Raw genomic sequence first — 21,886 nt, 5'->3', positions numbered from 1 at the left:
ACCACTGCAGTGGACAGCTGGAACTGACAACCGGAAGTGGCAGATTCAAAGCACTACAAATGGCGGAGGAAAGATCACAGAAGCGCTTCACAGGAGGCTCCCAAGCACTGAGGATGTCACCTAGACAGGGGACGAAACGTCTGCAACACAAATTCCCAGCTCGGTGAACAGAACCACAACAATGAGCACCCGAGCTACAAATCTTCTCACAAACTTTGAAATATCAAACATACTTACAGGGAGGCTAAATAAATGTGAAAGGGAAGAAAACAGTGATTTAATTAGAATGCCAATGTTGGCATAGACTGTTTTCTTTGCTGGTTATTCTATGCAGTCCTTAATTAGTGTCTAGTTAAATGTGTGCTGATAATGTAGTGAGAATCTGGTCATAGAGGAGTGATGAGAGGCAGACAAAGAAATCATTCATAAAGCATTCTGTGCATCCCTATTTTGTTTTTGCACTTTAGTCAGTATTTAGGAAACCCAGATATTTTGGTCTCAGAAGGAATAACTAATAAACTTTAAAGTGGAGGTAAGGGACAATGGTCACCTTATATTATCGCTGTCCCACGATCACTGGCCAAAAGATTCTGGCAATTGATTGTCACAGCTTAACAGACTAGCCTTTAGAAATATAATAAAGCAACAAGTGTCTCAAGCAGGCATGTGTGGGGGAGCTTGGGGGTTGCTCATCAGGCTGCCTAGGCAGCAGATCTCATCAAAAAGCTGTCTTCTCCAGATGAAAGATGCACCAGAAGGGAAGCAAAAGACTCCGGGAAGAGTCCCTAACCCTTCACAACTTTAATGAGATCAACAGATTTTACACCAACAATCTGTTCTCTGGTATCAGTGACCATTGGGGAGACACTATTCCCTCACAGCACCAGGGACGCAGATTTAATTCCATGCCCGGGCGACTGTCAGTGTGGAGTTTGCACATTCTCTTGGTGTCTGCATGGGTTTCCTCCCACAGCCCAAAGATGTGCATGTTAGGGTAGATTGGCCATGCTAAATTGCCCTGTTGTGTCTAGGAATGTGCAAGCTAGGTGGATTAGCCATAGGAAATGCAGGGTTACAAGTATTGGGGGGGGGCGGTCTGGGTAGGATGCTTCGCTGTGGACATGGTCGGCCAAAATGACCCGATTCCATATTGTAGGATTCTACGAAAATTTCCAATTGTCATGGCTGCAAACTTTCTTTGCATAATTAACAAATGCATCAAATCTAAATTGCTTAAACTTAAATATCACAAAATTGTTCACAAATTGTCAACTGCCGATATTAAGTAATGATGATCACAATAGTCCATCATTTAACAGGTAGAGGTCATAGGTTTGGAAGGTGCTAATGAAGGAGTCTTTGCTGAGTTACTGCAATGCATTTTATAGGTCATACAGTCATAGAGATGTACAGCATGGAAACAGACCCTTTGGTCCAACCCATCCATGCCGACTAGATATCCCAACCCACCTGCCAGCACCTGGCCCATATTCCTCCAAACCCTTCCTATTCATGTACCCATCCAGATGACTTAGAAATGTTGCAATTGTACCAACCTCCACCACTTCCTCTGGCAGTTCATTCCATACACCTATCATTGTCTGCATGAAAAAGTTGCCCCTTAGGTCTGCTTTATATCTTTCCCCTCTCACCCTAAACCTATGGCCTCTAGTTCTGCACTCCCAGACTTCAGGGAAAAGACTTTGTCTATTTACCCTATCCATGCCCTTCTTGATTTTATAAACCGCTATAAGTCACCCCTCAGCCTCTGACGCTCCAGGGAAAACAGCCCCAGCCTGTTCAGCCTCTCCCTATAGCTCCAATCCTCCAACCCTGGCAACATCCTTGTAAATCTTTTCTGAACCCTTTCAAGTTTCACAACCTCTTTCCGATAGGAAGGAGACCAGAATTGCACGCGATATTCCAACAGTGGCCTAAACATTGTCCTGTACAGACGCAACATGACCTCCCAACTCCTGTACTCAATACTCGGACCAATAAAAGAAAGCATACCTGCCTCTTCCATTGGTGGTAGAGGTTGTTAATGTGGAACGTGCTAATTGGGGTGCCACCAAGCAGGTCACTTTGTCCCAAATATTATTAAGTTTCTTGAGTGTTGTTGGATTTGCCCTTATCCAAGTATACAGACAGTATGCATTCAGGCTACTGACTTGTGCCTTAAAAATGGTTTAGCAGCTTTTCAGGAGCAGAAATGACAGTTAATTTCCTCAGGATTGATCTCTGAGTGTTTGTTGCAGTCACAGTATTTATATGGCTGGTCCAGTTCTGTTTCTAGTTAATGGTAACTCCTAATATTACAATAGCCCCAATATCAAGCAAACATTTCAGACAATAAAGAAATACAATGAGTCATTTCTTCACTGTGGAACATAAAGGGGATCACTATTATGTCTGACTACACAGAAATAAATTTCAAGGCAACTTCTCAGACAAAGAAAAACTTGAGAAGGATTCTAGTCAATTAATATTTTCATTGCTTTTAGCATCAAGAATTGTTCAGAAGATATAGACAAAAGATATGATAGCAATCCCAATGATATCATGTAATATAAAAACCATAATGTCCTGGTTGTGTAAGTCCACCCACCGAACATGCTGGCAGGATCAAAGAGAATGGAGTTTACAAAACTGGACCTAGAGTCAAACGTGTGCCCATTTAAACTGATTATTTTTTTTATTAATAAAAAATAGAGAGGACTATAAATCAGTCACATTACCTCTGCAATTGTTTCACCACTTTATTTGACAAAGCACCATACTGAAGTCATGAACATGTGTTAATTTGCAATATTTCTTCACATCAGTGAATCATGTTATTTGGCTTTAAGATGATACTTTCAAACTAACCTCCATCAATCTTTGTCTGTTCACTTCAGCTTCTTAACCAATCCGATCTTGTTTCAGAACATCAATTTTCCAATGTTCCTTTTTTTTTCTTTTTATCACACTCTACACAAGACGACAAGGACCAAAAGGGCTTCCGAATACAATACTACAAAAGGTAATTTTCAGTACTCTTGCCAATGAATAAGTTGCCCAGCATTCTGCTTTGGGAAAAAAAAACCTTCTAAAGCTGACTGTGGTGAAGTTGGTTTATGGCTGGAACTTGCAATTGGTGACCCAGTAGGTTCTATTTCCTTGTAAACCTGAGTATTTGAATGCATCAATCAGACTTTATGCTCACCACTGATTGAAAATTCACAGATTGCTGTCCATAATGGATGAATTAAAGGTGAAATACATGATGCATTGCCTTGGAATTAAAAAAAGTTGTTGGAGAATAGGGAAAGAAGGCAATTAAAATTCTTTACATAATAGAAATTATTTATTATTCTTCACTTAACTCACTCTGTTCACCTCTGTCAATAAATTAGAATAAATTATTATCGTATTTTGTAATGAAATATGCAATAGCACAGCTGTCTGCTGGAAGGATTGATATGGAATAAATTAAGTTGCTTGAAAAATGGTCTTATGTTGTCTGTCTATAGTATAAGGATTTCTCTGAGAAAAAAATGTTATTCAAATGTAAGGATTATCTTGAATAATGTAGAATATCCATTTGTATAAGCTTATTGTTTAAGAAAAAGTAGAAAAAAGGATAAACAGACAAGGTCAAATTGTCTGAAGTACTGACAGGGGTTTGTGCATGTATTGAGCTGATGAATGTCTTTGGATAGTTTTAGGAAGTTGATGTTTAATTACCAGATACCTAACCAAAGCCAGCTTGAGGCAGCCACAACCACTTTCAGATTTGCAGCTACGCATCCACTGAACAGTTGGAACAGACATTCTGCCACATCTTGATTTTGTGTGTGTGTGTGTGGTTGGGGGGGGGGGGGGGGGGGGTGGGGGGAAGGGGGGATTATCAACAAGTGCGATAGTGCAAGATTCTCTCCCCACCCCAGAGCACAAGCACAGGCCTTAACAAGCTGCAGTACTTCCCCTCTCTCTAAGCCTCTCTACCAACATTCCACCCGCTTCCCCCCACCCCCACCCACTCACCTCAAAAGTCAAGTTAATTCAGATGCAAAACCTACCACTGACTGTAGGAAATATCTCCAACTGCTTCATTTAGTTTCACCTGATAGGAGAGTACCATGTCTCAGTTAGTACAAAAATGGTATTGAGGTCTTAAGTGCAACACTGGACCACTATTGGCAAATATACTAGGCCTTGTTACTGGAACATCATCAGGTAATCAGGACAAGTCAATACAGTGGTGTATCTGCACAATTAACTCCAGCATTGTTTGCGTTTCACTCATGTTTATAATTTCAAGAAGGACAGTAGTGTGATGTAGATCACCTGCATGTCATTTATGGTTTTGAAGCCATTTGTAACTATATATTCTTTAGAAATACCTTTGAATAGAGAATGTTCAGAGGAAGTTTAGATTCCCTACAGTGTGGAAACAGGCCCTTTGGCCCAACCAGTCCACAGTGACTCTCCGAAGTGTAACCCACCCAGACCCATTTCCCTCTGACTAATGCACCTAATACTATGGGCAATTTAGCACGGCCAATTCACTTGACCTGCACATCTTTGGACTGTGGGAGGAAACTGGAGCACCCGGAGGAACCCACGCAGACACGAGGAGAATGTGCAAACTCCACACAGGCAGTCACTCAAGGCTGGAATCGAACCTGGGACCCTGGTGCTATGAGGCAACCCTTCCCTAACAAATCTGATGCAGTAAATAAGGAGAAATGGTTCAAGTGGTTGAATTGGTAATCAGAGATACATTTAATAAATCAAAAGGAGAGAGGAGTATATTTTGCTATATGGTAGCTATTTATGACATGGATTACATTGCCTGAAAAAGAGTCATAGAAGTAGATGGTTCAGTAAAAAATTTCAAATGAGAACTGAGCATACACTTAAAAGGATGATTGAAGCAGCCAAAGTATCTGTTTCCAATCTCTACCCTCCAAACTACTGAGCAAGTTACCTACATAGATCAATAAATTGTCTTTTCTGTTTATGCACTTTATTAAACCTGTTTTCTGACATGTTAGAGTAAGATTGTCAACCACATGTACCAAGGATAAAGATGATGATCTGGAGGCAGGGCTTTATCAACCTATAGTAGAACCAGATTCTATAATAGCTTTCAAAATTAAATGGAATTATTACTGAAAGGAGGAAATTATCTTAGGTTGTAGGCAAGGAGCTGGGAAGTGGCACTAATTGAATAGTGGGCAGATGAGTGACCAGCCTCTTCCTGTGCTGTATCAATCTCCGATTCTACAAGATAAGGTGTTCATGCGGAATATATCTCAAACTGGCTCAAATTTTGGTTGATAACGTCCTGTGAAGCACCTTGGATCATTTATACAATATTAAGCGCACTTTAAAAGTTAATGGATGTTATTGAAAATCCCTGAGATCTCAATTTTGCTCATGTCAAGCATGATCCACATGGCTCTTCTCTGCACTTGTTGCTTGGAACAAATTTTCCTTTGAGTGTCAGTGACCACAGCTCAGTGTGCTGCTCAATGTGTACTTTGAGGGGAGTATTTTTGGCAAAATGGGCAGATGCAATTAGCAATAGAGCAGAGAACTAGATAATCATGAGACTATAATACACAAAAGTACAATTAGGCTATTCTGCCCATTGAGTCTTCTCCACCATTCTATCACAGTTGATAGGTTTCTCAATGCCTTCTCCCCTTAACCCTTGCTCCCTTTATCAATGAAGGACCTCTCGGTCTTAAATCCACTCAATGCTTGGCTTCCACATCCCTCTTCGGCAATGAGTTCCACAAGTCCCCAACCTCTGGTTGAAGAAATTCCTCCTCAACTCAGTTCTAACAGGTTACCCCTTCACTGAGGCTGTGCCCCCAGGTCCTCACCTCTCTTACCAGTGGAAACATCACCTCCACATCCACTCTCCAGACCTCTCAATATTCTGACAGTTTTAATGTGATCCCCTCACATCCTTCTAAACTCTATTGAATACAGACTCAGCATCCTCAACCCACTCCCCCAAATACCAAACTTTTCATCCCTGGGATCATTCTTATCAGTCTCCAATGCCAGCACATCTTCCCTTAGATATGGTTCACAAAACTGCTCACAAATGTTCCAAGTGCAGTCTGACCAGAACCTTATACAACCTCAATTGCACATTTCTGCTCTTGTTTTCTAGCCCTCTTAAAAATGAATGCTAACATTACATTTCCCTTCCTAACTGCCAAATGAACCATGTTAACCTTAAAAGAATTCTGAACAAGGACTTTTAAGTGCCTTTGAACTTCACAATTCTGAAACCTTTCCCCATTTTGAAAATTATCTACGTCTCTATACTTCCTACCAAAAAATATAACCTCATGCTTTGCCACGTTGTATTTTATCTGCCAAACCTTTGCCCATTTTCCTAGAATGTCCAAGACCTCAGCCTGTCCTTAATGCTACATGTCTCTTTACCTATTTTGCGTCATCTGCAAACTTAGCAACAATCCCCACATTTACTTTATCCAGGTATACAGTGCAAATAGTTGTGGTCCCAACACTGGACTCTGCAGGACTCCACCAGTTACCAGCTGCCATCCTGAAAAAGACCCCTTGAACCCCAATCCCTGCCTTCTGCAGTCAGCCTATCCTTTGCCCATAAACAATCATTCAAACGTATAACTCATCAATATGCTTACAAATGAACAAAGTTATTAAAATGTCCCAGAGCAGGTGAGTTTGACAAATGAGGATGTAATATTTAAGAGAAAAGAAGGAACAATAAATTTGCAAAAAGCTATAGTTTGGCTGTAATCTAGAGCAGCTCCAGTCACCTGAGAAAAGATATAGGAAATGAGAGACAAAAAGTAGGAGACTTGTTTCATTCAGAAAATCCTTGAAACATATGGTCTTTTCCAGTGGCAATGACTGAAGTAATAGATCATTCAATCTTCAGTGAAAAGGTCAGTTGAAGTTAGAACATTGGAATGAATTGCTGTTGCAAAGAGCTTGTCCAGGTCTGAAGGACTGATTGATATCCTCTTGCCTTGTAAACCTCTATGTTCTATAAAATAGATTTGAGAAAGTTAAGAAAAAAAAAACTATGTCTTACATTGGTGGTGCTAAATGAAAAAAATATTCAATCTAAAAGGGGAACAATAACAAGCATATGTTTAAAAATGAATCGTTTAAGTGAGTCTGAAGACTTTGGGGAACCACTTTGCCTCAGGTAATTTGGGTAAGCATTGACTGAAGACTCTAATCTTTAGTTCTCTGAAATTCAAATTCTTCAAGCTCTGTGTATCAGGTTGAAATTGGGAGTGAATCTGATTGTGGTAAGTGTGGACTGGAACAGGCATGAGTTAATTGAGCTGAGGAACAGGCAGGTTGCAATGGCAGAAGGCATGACATTGAAGAATGGAGATGCTGGATGATGCACAGGATAAAGCATTCGTTGCTCACCTTTGGAAATGATATTTTTAAATGCTTCCTCATAAAGCTGCAGATCAAACACACAGAACCCTTTCAACTGACAATCTCATTTAGGGAGGTAATGCAAATGGAAAATGTTCTTGCTCCTCAGCAATGACTTGCATTATCCAAATTTTCCATGAAAGACCATAATTCAAGGTGCTCTGTTTTATGTAACCATGGAAATGTAAAATCATAAATTTAATTTAAAAAAGAGAAGCTGCAATGATAGTCACGGATATTACCTTCGATGATGCCAACGGAAATGTATTATCTTTAATTTTTGATATAGAGTAATTTAAAGTAATCTAATATTTTTTCAATGCAATTTACATGATTGCAAACAGATAAGAGCTAACCATATTTTCGGAGAGCTTTTTCCTTTTAAAATTCAGTGAACTCTTGCAATGACCCATTCTATAACAAAGGAACAATAAATTGCACTTTGAAAAAAGAATACAATTAATCAACTTCCTTCAGGATAACAGGGTCTGAATAGTGTGTTAATATTCTGTTGCTAATTGCCCGCACATACAATTAGCATCAATTCTTATTACACTGCTTGGCAGTTGCAGTAACGGCTGCACAGAGCACAAACTCTAAACCACCTAAGGAATTATTTTTCTGTCAGAAGCACAGAATATTTACAAGATCAGAGGAAAATTTACATTTTGAGTGAGAAGTTTTCCAGAACAGTTAAAACGCACAAAGCAGGATGAGACAAGAACCTAGTTGAGGTCATAGAAAAGACAACACCATTGATTTCCAGGATAATAGGAAGCCTTTAAACTAAATACAAACTGACAGTAAGATATTTTTCTCGCCCAGTTACCTCACCTTCCATTGTAGTCAGACACAGCCGGCTGTCATTGCATTTCCTGCACTGATGCGTTTTTGCTGGTCAACATGGTATCAATCCTTATTTCTCCAGCTGTCTTCAGTTTCTAAAATCATGAGTGATGCATATTGTTGGTCATCCACAACATATTTTGGAATGAAAACAACACGACCTTCAAAATAGGCACTTTACCTGTCTCCATGTGGCATCTGCCATTCTTTAAGAGTGTTAAAGTTTTACAGAAGTTTGAAACTATAAATGGTCAATAGCAAAATTTGAGAATTCGTTAAACAATTCTAATTACTCTATTTTTCCTATTTGCTGCAATGTCTTTATATACAACTACCTACTTAAAACATTAAAGAGCACCAATCACTGATCACATGTACTAATGGAAATTTCAAAGCTGTTGGATATAGTGCTTTAAGCAATCTGTTTATTTCAGGAAGTGGAGCTGTGTGTGTTTACACAGTTCCGAATAACAAAATACCTTGATTCGTTGCCTTGGATCAAAGGCATCGACAACGCGCGAGCAATTTAACAACTTGCATCACATTAGTTGTTTGAGAGAAATGCAACTGCTCTTGGTATACCGGTTGGTTTACCATAATCATGTTATGTCTACTTTTGCTGCAAATGATTTTGTATGCAGTTACTGACAGCCAAACTCAGTTAAAAAAACCAAAAGAACTGCAGATTTTTAAATTAATAAAAGCAGAGATTGTTGGAAAAGCTGAACAGGTCTGGCAGCATCTGTGAAGAAAAATCAGAGTTAACAGGTGACCCTTCCTCAGTTCTGAGAGCCAGCAAATAAAAAACACAGCAGTCTCCAACTTTTAATTTCTGCGCAAGTCAAAATGACTATGAATTTTCCACTACCTGCTGCAATAGAAATTAACAATGAGGAGCCAGAATTGTAATCCAACTCCTCCCTCACTCAGTGGAAATCCAATGAAACAGCAACAGAATGAATTCAAACATTTGAACATTTAAGAGTTCAAACACTGCTATCAGTGCTTGGGAAACAAAGTGCTCAAAGACATATTACATCCTTGATATCAATGGGGAGCAGAAAAGCTGGACAGGAGAGATTTTAGAAGATTTGAAGATACACATTGGACCCCATACTGGTGTTATTCATGAACAGAATTTATCCAACATCAGATCTTGTGGTGGGAAGGGGAAAGCTATTGATCAGTATGTGATCACACTGGTATATGAATCCTGCGAATTTGGACAACTGAATCAGAGATAGGATTGCCTTGGGCATAACATATCCTGCCCTGGCAACACAGCTACTGAGAGGGGAGAAGTTTACTGTCAAGAAAACTATCAATATGTGCAGAAGTTGTGAGGTAGTCAGTATTCAGCCATAGCTAGTATTAATGGGAGAAGAGTTGAGGCTTTGTATTGTGCTGGGACACAATACCAGATGAATGTGAATGGCAAAATGGACAAAAACAAAAAAGGAAGAAATAATTGTAGAAAAGACACCAAAAATACCAAGGCCAGAAGGTAAGATGCAAATATTGGAGGAGGACATAAGGAGAAAAAAAAGGAAGCATGTCCAGTGTTGGGTAAAGCAGTGTTCCCACTGAAAGAGCCGAATCACTTTGCACATGTTTAGCTACAAAGAAGCAAACCAAGGTAACAGAGGTGGCTGCTTGAAAGATGTTAGCTGATGTCTGAGGAATCATGAAATCATACAACAAATTGAAGCCATCAGGCTGAAAGGGGATCAAGGACCGTGACTTAGAACGATAATGACGACTGACTAGTGAATGTCAAGTCAGATGCTTCTTGCATTATCACGAGCTTCACAACTGGAAGTTGGAGTGCTTTAACTGGAGAAACAAGTGCTGCATATTATTGAGCCTGACCATACAAATGCTGTTGCATGGAAAGAAGGACAGGCAGAAGTGAGGGCTGTACATCATTGAGAGTCTTTCACGTTCACAGGATTTCTGTCTGACAACCATTTATTGATTGCTTGAGATGCAGAGTTTTAAAAGTTTAAGTGCCAAGAATAGTTAGAAGTGAAAACATCCAGCCTGCACACAGCATTCCTCTCTCTCTCTCTCTCTCTTCATGTGGGAGAAAGGCAGAAAACCCCAGTACATGTGATCTACCATTTTCAGAGGATAGTCATCACTGTACTGAAAATGGTGTCTCATCATGGAAAAATTCAAAACATCAAAGAAAATAGGAACAGATATATTAGTCTGTTTGGTCCCTCAAGCGTATTCTGCCACTCAGTAGGTTCATGGCTGATCAGACATTCCTCCTATCCACTTTCCTGTCCCTTCTCGATTCCCCTATTGATCAAGAACCTATCTCTGTCCTCACAGCTCTGTGGCAAGGAATTCCAAAGACAATCAACCCTTAGAAGAAATTCCTTCTCATCGCAATTTTAAACTGGCACTGTTATTCTGAAACGGTGATCTCTGGTCCTAAACTCTACCATGAGGGGAAACACCTTCTGAGCATTTACCAAGACCATAAGAATCCTATATGCTTCAATGAGATAATCTCTCATTCTTCTCAATTACAATGAGTAAAGTCCCAACCTGTTTCACAGAAGTTGGTTTGTATGTGGAATGAACTACCAGAGGAAGTGATAAATGCAAGTACATTTACAACATTTAAAAGACATTTGGATAGAGATATGATTGGGAAAGGTTAAGAGGGATATAGGCCAAACACAGGCAAGTGGGATTATTTTAGCTTGGGAAACTTGGCTGGCATAGACAAGTTGGACCGAAAGATCTGCTTCTGTGTTCTATGACTCTATAACCTTTGCGCATAAGATGATCCATCCATACCACAGATAATCCCTGTTGCCATCTGATCTGGATTCCTCATCTTGCAAACTTTGTGAACCTTGTCTCTATGCATTTCCAAATGTAGTATATGTATGAAAAAAGTGTGCACGTGCCTGTCTCTGTGTGTCTGTGTGTGCTTGCAGCATGTGCATGTAATGCCAAGATTTAATCTGATACTAGAGTATAGACTTCTATGCAAATTCACTGCTAGGATGTGCAGTGGTATTGGGTCACAGAACAAGAAGTTTTCACTAGAATCAAACAAATGACGAGAGTGCCAGTGCCAAGGCAGTACAATGACAATGAAATCTCTTTGTAGTTTGATGCCAGTGAGACAGTTATGCAGCAAGGCCAGTCTTATTTGCATCCAGACTGTTAATCCAAATTTCAAACTGAGAAAGGGTGCCTTGACTTTGCTGATGAGAATTTTACTCATCATTCCTTTGGGAAAGACAAAGTACCACTGCAGTCCACCCAAATGACACTTTAATGCTGTTTGAGGAAGATGTTTTTAGCTGCTCCAAAGCATTTGCAATGTATTGTCACAAAGTTCATCCCCTTTTTATTCCTAAAAGCTGTTCCTTCGCTCAATGAGACTCTGTCCTTGAATTTCTTCGGAGGGGCAATAAACCGGGCTGGGCTCCATTCAGTCTGGTTTGGTACAAAGATGAAAAGGATTTTGAAAGGCCCTTTGTTTATATGTAAACAGATGAGACTTCAGGCCAAAGTGGTCATGTTTTAGATGCGACCTGTCTAATGAAAGGGGAATGGTCAGCTCTCTAGCTGAGCTGAGCAGAGCAGAGCAGTTTTAGTACAGTGTTAAACGGGGAAGTTCAACAGGGAGCTGTGTGGAAACTTACTCTCTTTTGCCCTTCAACTTTAACCTGTAAGCATGTGTTCCATTTAAACTGGCTTTTAAAGGGAGTTTGCTTATTGGGACTGTTGTATATATTTGAAACAGCATAATTAAGTCTAGTTGGGTGGTTCTTTATTCTGTTTTTTGTGTTTCATTGTGTAATTTTGTGAGTAAGTGTTTGTCTGCTTTAAGACCTGGTAATCAACCTAGCTATCTTACTCTGGATAATTTTCAATGAACACTTACTGAAACAAATTACAAAGTTATGGTCTGGGGCTGCCTGCTTAAGAATGTTTTGAATGGTCTGGCCTAGTCTATACCAGTACATTACTGTTCTTTGCAGAATCATCATCTGAATGTGCATGCATTGCTTTTTATTACTATTTTATGAATAAGAGTGTGCTTGGAGAAACATAATTATACTTAGTTTATGAACTGGTTTGCCATGGTCACATGTCCTCTACCTCTGCTGACAGCACCTTTGAGTTTGAGGCAACCACTTGAAACACTGGCCTAGATCTCACAATGACAACAAATCAGTCACAGTTCTCTATAATTATCCAAGTAACATTAACATCAACAGTTAAAGTCCACACAAGCTCAGTTAAGTGTAACAATCCTGGCACTTGGTGATACTAATTCCATTTTTTCCTGGAGGTTGTGCTATTTAGACACTTTCACTCTCCAACATACATACAACACTTCTCTCTCGAGATTACTCAACCATGAGATGACAATCAACTGGCGTGTGAAAGCTGCTTAGAAAATTCTGCATTTTTAAACAAGGTGTAGCTGGTGTCTTAGCATCCAACAGTCAGATTAATAGCTGAGCTTGAGTTAGTTCACTTCTGTAGTACAGTGAGATTATAAATATAAGAAACAGGGCATATTGTAGATGGATTTCAGTGAGACCATGGGGAAAAAAAAACATCCATTTTAAAACTTCTTGGCTCAGATAAAAGCCAAGAATATGAAGCTATGTGTGATGGCTAAAAAACAGGAAGGTCAAAGTCTCCAAAATCAATGGCAACGTGAGCAGCAGCCTTGGGATAGAGGGGAAAATAAAACAATGGCGCACGCAGAAATATGTTCACATGAGGTATACCTGGACAGTTAAAAAGAAAATATCGTTAGTGCATGTCGACTATTGACATGACTCTGATCGCAGGTAGCAAGAGGCTAAAGAGCCAAAATAAATGTAAGCCAACTCACAAAACCATGCCACTGAGAGAAAAAAACTGAACCAATATATTAGAAGAATGCACACCAAAAGCTGCAAGATATGTTTGGCATACTTCCTTCCATCCAGAACTAATACAGGAAGTGCTTAGCCTGCATCAAGTTCTAAATCACTGCCTGAATTTATTACTGTAGTGCATATGAAATATCATAAACCTCTGACTTTAATCAGGAGTTTTATGATTTTGTTGCCAGTCCATTCCCATAACTGGAAGTGGGCTGAGTAACTGCATAATTGCTGTTGAATTTGCCCCAGTGTTGTTTTTTTTTATTCTTGGACTGTCATTTTTTTTCTTGACAATAGAAACCTGCCAACTGTTTTTTAAAAAAAAAAGTTTACATTTTAGCTTGTGCCTTAATCCAAACAGGACTTCTCTTGCTTTCTGAAAACACTGGAAATAGGAAATATATGAAATGGCTGTTCTTTCAAGTTGCAGTGAGAGAACACTTACAATATGATTGACTACTGAACTACAAGCTGACATCACTGGTGCTGCACCCAGAGAGATCACCTTGACTTAGTTCAAACAAACATGTTCTGAAAGTCCAGGTGGAAAAATGTCTACCAGACTAGTTTCTTATGTTAATTTCATTGACTCATATGGAGCAGAAAAGGCCCTCTGACCCATCGAGTCTGCACCAACATAACTGCCATTAAATGTGTGCTAATCCCAATTTTCCTACACTTGTCCCATAACCTTGAATGATATTTGAAGTACTCTTCCAAATTTTTTTCAGAAGGTTGTGAGGTTTCTAGCCTTTGCTACCTTTCCAGGCTAATCTGATGACTTCACCAAAAATCTTCAATCTTATTTGGAAGACAGGAGATTTTTCAGAAGTTAAGTTAGGTGTAGTATCTGTATGTGGAGGTGATTAAATATAGCATCTGTTATGATCCCTTTGATAATTTTACCAAAATTGAAACAAAAGGCCACTTCCTGGTTCTGCCTTCTCATTTAAAAAAAAATCAAGAATTGGAACTACACTGACATTTCCAGTCATTGATTCCATTGAGCCAGTGAAGGCAAGAAAACGAATCACAGCATATGCTGCATCACTCTGAGCACTCTTAGTCTAGGAGCCTAATGACTGCAAGGTTTTTAATTCTGAGATGACATCTTTTGTAATATTTACAATGTTTCCACGAGCTGGTAACTTCCTGCTGGTAATTCAGCATGATCCTCAAGATTAAAGATTTATGTAATATCCATTAAACAAAGCAAGAGATTTTCCACAGCAAGACTGGAATTCCTTAGAGAATATCATGCACAACAGAGCCAGAAAGTGACTGGCCTTACTGCCTCTAATCACAAGAGGTAACACAACCTCCTAGGAGACAGAATGACAATGATTAGAAATTCACCTTTCGGAGGTGCGATATCCACACAGATTTAGAATTCTAAAGGGCAGCACATCTTTGGCTGTCAAAGCATCGAAGGGGTTGGTTAACTTAAGACACTGCCTGAATGAAGCAATGAATTGCATATAATCCAGGATATGCTAGTAAAGTCATAAAAGGTATTGGCAAAGAGATACATTGTTCTCATTGGCACACCACAGCAACCTCCAAAGTCAATTTCCCAGAAGTGAACAAAGCTGAGCATGTGGGAGGAAACAGCACCCAGAAACTCAGAATGAGTCCAGTTTCTACATGCCTAGAGGCTCTGGACCTAAATGAAGCTGTTGAGAAACATGACCACCATCAAGGTACATGTCACAAGTTTCCTCCAAATTGCAAATGCTTAATTTAATCACATTCTGCAGCAGGACATACATTCCAGTTACAATTTACATCTTTTTTCTCATTTCAAAATGGAAAATGGTTTCACCAATATATTCACCTGTAAGATTCATGTATTGGATAGAATATGGTCATTGGGTATTGCTGTACATAAATGCAATGTTTGCAGCACACAAATTGGTTTATTCAGATTATAATTACGCTGACCCATTGTTAGAGCAATTGAAAACTAATCCTAATCCCTGAATTCACAGATATCTTTATATCTTTCGATAGTTTGAAGATTTATTTATTCTTTTCTTTCTAGATGGATGCCATCGTCCCTGCTTGAACTATTCACTTTTCTAAAGGATTTCATGCTTGGTTAACCTATCATACAAAGAAAATTCTGTCAATTATAAATCAGTGACCTTTTGATGCTCAGATTCTTTTCAGACAGTAATCGGTTCTCAGTCAAAACTTTTCATAATTTTTAAAGCCTCTCTTAAATCTTCTCTTTGCTTCACTTCCCCATTTTAAACACAGTCTCCTGTCCCTCTTTATAAGCATACTTTACATCTTGGCAACATGAAGAATTTTGACTGCAACTCAACTAGCTAGTGCAGGCTACTTGAAAGATAAGGCAGTAGGTGTTTAAGGACACCAGTGACACCATTTTCTCCTCCAAGTGGCACATCTTGACTTGAAATATAGAACATAGAAAATAGAAACATAGAAAAATACAGCGCAGTACAGGCCCTTTGGCCCTCGATGTTGCGCCGATCCAAGCCCACCTAACCTACACTAGCCCACTATCCTCCATATGCCTATCCAATGCCTGTTTAAATGCCCATAAAGAGGGAGAATCCACCACTGCTACTGGCAGGGCATTCCATGAACTCACGACTCGCTGAGTAAAGAATCTCCCCCTAACATCTGTCCTATACCTCCCACCCTTAAGTTAAAGCTATGCCCCCTCGTAATAGTTGACTCCATATGTGGAAAAAGGTTCTCATGGTCAACCCTATCTAAACCCCTAATCCACTTTTTTTTTATTAACTCAGACAAATCCTGTAATTTCCTGTCGAACACATTGCAGGAGCACCTTCACAATAGGAGTTCAAGGTTACTCACATCCGCCTTCTCCAGGACAATTAAGGATGGACAATAATTATTGACCTAGCCAGCATTGAGCCATAAATGATATTTTTAAAAATGGCACTGCATACTGTGATTTCAAAACATTTTCCATAATGCTGCATCCACCTTTACAGACTACACTAGCTCGTCTCTAATCAATCCTGGCACATATTCAGCATTTCTTCTTGCTTTACAGATCATTTATTAAACACAAAATGCTGCAGGAGTTTTTCCTTAGTGAAATCAACTTCTGTTCAAAATTCAGAGTTATTATTTGAACGATTAAGGCTCCGATAGTTTATTCCCTTCATTTTTTCCCATTAAATACAAGCCATTGTTCCCAGTCTTACAATTTAATGTGGCTAACTACGAGGTATCAGTGGTCTGCCTGGCCACTTTACCACTTTTCAGTATTCTCTTTTGTTTCTAGGAAAGCCCATGACATTTGTATTGTCTCTATGCTTTATTTTGCTCCAGTGTTCAGATTAAAGCTCACATAATATCCAACCCATTTTCTTTTTAAGCAACACTCCTACTCAAACTCTGTTTTCTACCCATCTATCAATATTTAATTCACTTATAAAGTCTGGATTTTCTGAATGTTCGATTTTATTTTCCTATCAAGCTTAACATTGCATTTATAAACTTTATTTATCCAAATGGTAAACAGTTTTATGAAACTGTCATTAATATTGGCAGCTCAATACAATCTTGAATTATGAATCTCATACTATTATCCACAACTGACACAAAGCTAACCGGTGAAGTTATTTGTTTTGTTCCACTGTGTCATCTTGAACAAAGTATTATGTTGGCTACTCTCAAGCATGCAAGCCTTGCTATGAAACTGAAGGATTACAGAATTGTGGTCAGATCTTTTGCTATCTCCTCTCTGACATCCTTCAATGCCAAATGGGTGCTATTCAAGCTCTCGTGGTATTTCCTACATGTCTTTTTTTAAAAAAAACATCCAATTACTTTGACAGTTATCCATAAAACTTATCCTTTACATTCACACTTCCACAAACACTACTAAAACAAGACATTAAATGTTTTATTTAATATCTTTGCCAAATAATCTCAACCATTTTCCTTTTTCATTCTAAAGTGATCCTCACCTCATTTTCCCTTCAATAAGCTTACACAAGCCCTCATTTTAATTAATATATATTTGCCTTTTCTCCCTCTAATTCACATTTAATCTTCCCCACCTTCCAATCACACACTTGATATTCCTCAATTTCTTTCTGTATTTTTAGCCCTCATTTTATTACATGCTTCTTTGTAAGTTTTTGTCACATTTCCTTTTATAAACATGGAGTTATATTATTTGTTGCATCCTGTTGTGTTTAAATAAGAGTATGTAAATACATATGAGAATGAATTGACTTGTCCAATCAATTTTCGGCCTATTTAAACTCAGAACCTGAACAGGCAGAAATTCCTTAGGATAGTGTTCTAGTCTCAAACATCTATCTGATTTATCAATGACCTTCCCTCCATTATGAGGTCAGAAGTGGAGACATTCACTTAGGATTAAAGTTGTTCAGCACCATTTTCAACACTTCAGATACTGAAGCAGTCCAAATCCATGTGCTGGAAAGGCTGGATAACATCCAGATTTGGGTTGATAAGTGGCAAGTAACATTCATGCTACACATATCTGACAATTGCTACCACCAAAGTGGATGACCACTGATATTCAGTAGTATTAACTATTGCTAAACACCACCCCCCCCACTCCCCCAACCATTATCATTGAGCAGAAACTGAAATGAATCAGCCATGCAGGTGCAACAGCTGCTACAGCAGGTCGGAGGTTAGGAACTCTGAGGTGAGTAATCCACCTCCTCCCTCCCCATATAAAAATGTGCAAGTACTCGTCACTTGCCTGGATTATTGCAGCTCCAGAAGCACACAAGCAGCTTGACACCATCCAGAATAAATCATCCTGTTTTATTGACACCCTATCCACTGCTTCAACACTTAATCCCATCACCTTTGACACATACTGCAGCACTGTGCATTTCACAAACTAACCAAGTCTTTGCCAACTGCCTGTACCATCTAGAAGGACAAGGGCAGCAGGTAAGCTGGGAACAGCACGAGTTGCAAGTTTCCTTGCAAGTAATTCATCACCACAATTTGGAAATATATCGCTATTCTTTAATGGTCACTGGTTCAAATTCCTAAAACTCTCTTGCTAATAGCACTATGGGTATTTCTACAACTCAAGGACTGCAGCAGTTCAAGGCAACAGCTCACCTTCTGCAAGGCATTTAGAGATGGGCAACAAATGCTGTTACAACTAGTTATACCCACATCACATGAGTACATAGCTAAATGCAATTTCCCTTGCATATTTCAGATTGTTTTTATCTGTACAGTTACTTACATAAAAACGTGTTATACAAATCCTGTTTACCCACGACTCACTAACATTGACTCTCAGTCCAAAATATCTCAATTTCAAAATTCACATGTCATTTCCTATAACATCTTTCACAACTTCAGTTCCCAATAGGTCAATTACATCCTCCGGCCTTATAACTAATAGAATATTGAGGCACTCCTATTTAAGGGGCAGCACGGTGGCTCAGTGGTTAGTACTGCTGCCTCACAGCACCAGAATCCCAGGTTTGATTCCAGCCTCGGGCGACTGTCTATGTGGAGTTCGCAATTCTCCCAGTGTCTGCGTGGGTTTCCTCTGGGTACTCCAGTTTCCTCCCACATTCACAAAGATGTGCTGGTTGGAAGAATTGACTATCCTAAATTGTCCATATTGTTAGGTATATTAGTCAGAGGGAAACAGGTCTGGGTGGGTTGCTCTGCGGAGGGTCGGTATGGACTGGTTGGGCCGAAGGGCCTGTTTCCACACTGTAGGTCATCTAACCTAATCAAGTCACTTGTGCATGCCCAGTTTTCTTTGGTCCAACATTGACAGTGCCCAGGCACTAACCTTTGCAGCTCCCTGCATCTCAAACTCTTTTTGCTACATTACAACATGACAAGATACACTTTTCACCAAGCTTTTGGACTTCTACCTTTTTACTTCCTTACATGACTGTGTCAAATTGTGGCTGATAACTCTTTTGATGCTTCATGTTGTTTAAATCATTTTATTTTAATAGGCTTTGGACCCCTCTTTTTCCACCTTTAAAAAGAATTAAATGGCTGTCACACCTCCAACATGAAGTAAGCATGCAACCCGTCCACCATATCCATTGCTGAGGTGTCCAGTCTGTGCCCAAAAATTGGGCATTGAATTTCTAGGGTTTGGTGTCTTTGCATTTTGTTCACGCTGATAAGAATAATAGGGAATTTCTCAAAAACACTCAGCTATATATTGACACTGTAAAGTAACACACATGCTGAGAGGAAGGTCCAAATAAAGTATTACTCGAGATTTCAACAGCATCAATTTCAGCTTGGATACTCAATGTAAAAAGGAAGGACAAACTAAAAAGAGGATACATTGCTGTAGCTAGTTGAGGTTTCATAAGCGAATGACAGTAGCCCATAGAGCTTGTTCACCAGTGTGAAACAGTTAGGATGGATGATCTGTTACTATGCTGTTAGTTGCTAAAAAATCAAATGCCCCTCTCTGCCATCTAGCATCTAATTATGTAACTTTCTCTAATACAAAAAGGAAAAGATATAACAGTGGACACAGCAGATCAATTGCCTTCACAGTTAAATTACATTTCCCGACTTTCTTGTTTCCATTTAAGCTCTAATGCTGTCAAGTTCTATCTGTTTTTGATAAGACAATTTGCTCGCATCCGTAGTATGGGTGTTCGTAATGCATGCACATGGGGAAAGCCACTTTGATGAAAAGCTTTTTCCTTTGTAGCAGATTGCTTCTTAAATCCTGCTGCCTAAATCTCATTCTTGCACAGATTTTGCCCTCCGGCTGTGATAAAACTGTTTAAGTAAAATTGAGGGCCATCTGTATCTGGAGCCCTACATTTCAAACTTAAAAGCACATGTATTTTCTCCAAAGACTATGCTGATTTTAATTGGTATAATTCTTGCTGATGTATCTAACTAACAATTAATTTACTGTCCCCAGTATACACTACTTTTTACATACCAAAGACAAGGATTGATAGATAATACCAATAAGCAACATTTTTAAGATAGGTGGAGTGAGCAGCAACGTGATTGAGCTTGGATCCTGAAGAGAACATAGAGTCAAAAATCTATCCCTACTGGTATAAATTATATCACAAGTAGAGACATGCATCCAGAATTAGTTATCTAGTAAATTAAGAGTGCCCAGTTTAATCAGCCAAGTATATATGAATCTTTAGGTACAGATTCATGACATGATCACAGCATCGCCTTCCTTTTGAATGGTGTCTATTATTTTATCACAGCTCAAAAAATTCAAAACAAACAATGCAATATGCAAATATGAAGTTAAAAGTCACACAACACCAGGTTATAATTCAACAGGTTTATTTGGAAGCACTAGCTTTCGAGGTGCTGCCTCTTCATCATGCGGTTGTGGAGCAGGATGAGAAGACACTTCTGTGGACTTCAAACAAACCTGTTGGACTATAACCTAGTGTTGTGTAATTTTTAACTTTGTCCATTCCAGTCCAACAGCTGCACCTCCAAATCATGACTACAAATATGAAGTCAGCTTTTGTTGAAGTGCAATAAAATTGAATTTCATTTATGTTTTGCATATTCATTCTTGCACATGTAATTTGATAATTTTTCAAATGTATTCTACATTTTTTTAAAATAGTAAATTTAGATGCACTTCCTTTTAAATTTTAACTTCTGCACCACCTCACTGGAAATATATTAGTCAATAATTTTTCTCATTCTGATTTCCCAATAGTCGGCATCTGTTCAATGAGTACAGCAGTAGCATGGGCTCATTTGCTTGCCAGGAGCTCCCCATCCCACACCCTCCCTCCTCCCTCCAGAACAGTGAACGTTTGGTATGTATCAGTAATTGATAAATTCTCTGCAGGTTTTCAACATAATTTAAACCGATTTTCAAACAGGGTACAGATACATATAAAAAGTGAATATTTTTGTAGGTAACACTGATCTTCTGTTGCTGATAGTGTGTTGGAGTTCACTTAGGTCATCAGGGTTGCTGTGACAACATGTAGTTTACATCTCAGTTGCAGTCAGGAACAATGGATGCTGATGGTAATGGCTCTAAGTATGAGCTTACAATTTGCTGAGTCAGCCAAAGTAAAATAGGAAATAAAGAAACATATGAAGTCTGCTCTACTGAAAAGTCAGTGGTCAGATGATGGCCTAATTATTAGAAAGACTTATGTTTAACTAATTAAACTTCACATTTGTGTCTTTCTGAAGGAATGAGTGTGTTTCATTAAGTGTTAGAACAACATTCATGTCATAGAATGCCCGAAAGGCTGAAACTCTTAAAACAGATCAAGACATTTGATGAATGCTTGGAGCAGTAATTACTGTTTTATAAGCTGTTGCATTGTTTTGGAACTTTGGAAATAAAAATCAAAACAGCAGGAAGAGAGACAAAGCAGAGTAGTAAACCTGCACAGCTGACTGCCACTGCTGCAGAGTCCAAAACTAGAGGGTATAGAGGAGCAAATTTTTCACAGAGGGTGGCACGTGTATGGAATGAGCTGCCAGAGGAATATGGTGGAGACTGGTACAACTACAGCATTTAAAATATTAGAAAAAATAAGATCAACAAAGTCAGCATGGTGGAAAGAATGGAACCATTTTCTCAAATATGAAAGCAAAACTGCAAATGCTAGGAATCAGATATCAAAACAGCAAATGCTGGCAATATACAGATTAACCAGCATGAATTG

At 39.0% G+C, this 21,886-nt stretch overlaps 1 protein-coding gene across 4 annotated transcripts in view; it reads right to left on the bottom strand.

Moving 5' to 3' along the window:
- LOC122562539 (leucine-rich repeat and immunoglobulin-like domain-containing nogo receptor-interacting protein 2) overlaps positions 1-21,886 on the bottom strand; it is a 727,031-nt gene that overhangs the window by 598,750 nt on the left and 106,395 nt on the right. Inside the window, exon 3 of one of the 4 annotated variants that reach the window (XM_043715455.1) lies at positions 8,284-8,390. The exons of the other annotated variants lie outside the window; for them this stretch is intronic. The gene's annotated coding sequence lies outside the window, so the exon portion shown is untranslated. The remainder of the gene's footprint in view (positions 1-8,283; positions 8,391-21,886) is intronic. 4 annotated transcript variants of the gene reach the window in all.

This window comes from Chiloscyllium plagiosum, chromosome 2 (genome assembly GCF_004010195.1).
Source record: "Chiloscyllium plagiosum isolate BGI_BamShark_2017 chromosome 2, ASM401019v2, whole genome shotgun sequence".
Classification (NCBI taxonomy): domain Eukaryota; kingdom Metazoa; phylum Chordata; class Chondrichthyes; order Orectolobiformes; family Hemiscylliidae; genus Chiloscyllium; species Chiloscyllium plagiosum.
The sequence above is the reverse complement of the archived record's forward strand: the minus strand, read 5'-3'. Positions and strand labels throughout refer to the sequence as shown.